This window comes from Penaeus japonicus, unplaced genomic scaffold, assembly GCF_977035675.1.
Source record: "Penaeus japonicus unplaced genomic scaffold, GWHDUDI00000001_assembly GWHDUDI00000028, whole genome shotgun sequence".
NCBI lineage: Eukaryota > Metazoa > Arthropoda > Malacostraca > Decapoda > Penaeidae > Penaeus > Penaeus japonicus.
Genome location: NW_028234430.1, coordinates 2,836,587 through 2,839,086, shown reverse-complemented (window position 1 = coordinate 2,839,086; position 2,500 = coordinate 2,836,587).

Here is a 2,500-nt window from a genome sequence, read left to right as displayed (position 1 = left end):
AACAACAAAAACAACAGTAACAACACAGTAACAGTAACAACAACAAAAACAACAATAACAACAACAAAAATAACAGTAACAACAACAAAAACAACAGTAACAACACAGTAACAGTAACAACAACAAAAACAACAGCAACAACAACAAAAACAACAATAACAACAACAAAAATAACAGTAACAACAACAAAAACAACAATAACAACAACAAAAACAACAGCAACAACAACAAAAACAACAATAACAACAACAAAAATAACAGTAACAACAACAAAAACAACAGTAACAACAACAAAAACAACAATAACAACAACAAAAATAACAGTAACAACAACAAAAACAACAACAAAAACAACAATAACAACAACAAAAATAACAGTAACAACAACAAAAACAACAGTAACAACAACAAAACAACAATAACAACAACAAAAACAACAATAACAACAACAGCAACAACAGTAACAACAAAACAACAGTTAAAACAACAACAAAACAACAACAACAATTAAAACAACAGTAACAACAACAAAACAACAACAACAATTAAAACAACAGCAAAACAACAACAACAATTAAAACAACAGTAAAAACAACAACAATAAAGATAACAGTAACAACAACAAAAACAACAATAAACAACAACAAAAACAAACAATAAAAACAACAAAGTCAGTAAAACCAACAATAACAACAACAAAAACAACAATAACAACAACAAAATAACAGTAACAACAACAAAAACAACAATAACAACAACAAAAATAACAATAACAACAACAAAAACAACAATAACAACAACAAAAATAACAGTAACAACAACAAAAACAACATAAACAACAACAAAAATAACAATAACAACAACAAAAACAACAATAACAACAACAAAAATAACAGTAACAATAACAAAAACAACAATAACAACAACAAAAATAACAATAACAACAACAAAAACAACAATAACAACAACAAAAATAACAGTAACAACAACAAAAACAACAGTAACAACAACAAAACAACAATAACAACAACAAAAACAACAATAACAACAACAAAAATAACAGTAACAACAACAAAAACAACAATAACAACAACAAAAACAACAATAACAACAACAAAAACAACAGTAACAACAACAAAACAACAATAACAACAACAAAAACAACAATAACAACAACAAAAACAACAATAACAACAACAAAAATAACAGTAACAACAACAAAAACAACAATAACAACAACAAAAACAACAATAACAACAACAAAATTAACAGTAACAACAACAATAACAACAACAAAAACAACAATAACAACAACAAAAATAACAGTAACAACAACAAAAACAACAATAACAACAACAAAAATAACAATAACAACAACAAAAACAACAATAACAACAACAAAAATAACAGTAACAACAACAAAAACAACATAAACAACAACAAAAATAACAATAACAACAACAAAAACAACAATAACAACAACAAAAATAACAGTAACAATAACAAAAACAACAATAACAACAACAAAAATAACAATAACAACAACAAAAACAACAATAACAACAACAAAAATAACAGTAACAACAACAAAAACAACAGCAGCAACAACAAAAACAACAATAACAACAACAACTACTACTACCTAATACAACTACAAGACTAACTATAAGGATTATAATAATAATAATGTTAAAGATAGTAATGATAATGCTAAAGTTAATAATGACAATGATAATGAACATGATAATGGTGATGCAGATTATGATTATGATGATAGTGATGATAATGGTAATTGTAATAATGATGATAACAATGATAATAACAAAATTAGCAGTTGTTGTTGTATTTGTGCAAGTAATAATAATGATAATAATTATGATCTTGTAAAAACGATAATGATGACAATGATTCAATAATAATTATGATGATTATGATGACAGTAATAATGGTAACAAAAAGGACAATAACAATGATAACAATAACAATAACAATAATGGTATAATAATTATAATGATGATGATGATAATAATGATGAGGTGACCGTAATGATTAGAATGATACTATAATGATGATAATGATAGTAATAATCTTTATGATGACAAGGATTATGATGATGATGATGATAATGATACTAATAAAGATAGTGATAATGATAATGAAAATGGTAATGATAACAATGGCAATGATAATTATAATAATAACAATGGCAATGATAATTATAATAATAATGATGGAAATAGTACCAATAATAACAAAAATGATAATTATGATAGTAATAATAGTAATGATCATAAAAACAATTATAATGATAATAAAAATAATAACAACAATAATAATGATAATGATAATAATGCTGATAAACAATGATAATGATAATCAATATAACAATAAATAGTAATACTGATAATTATGATAGAAATGATAATGATTATTCGAAGAATTCCATATATGGTATTTTTCCCAAGCGTCTTTTGTCAGTAATTCCACTTATTAAGATAAC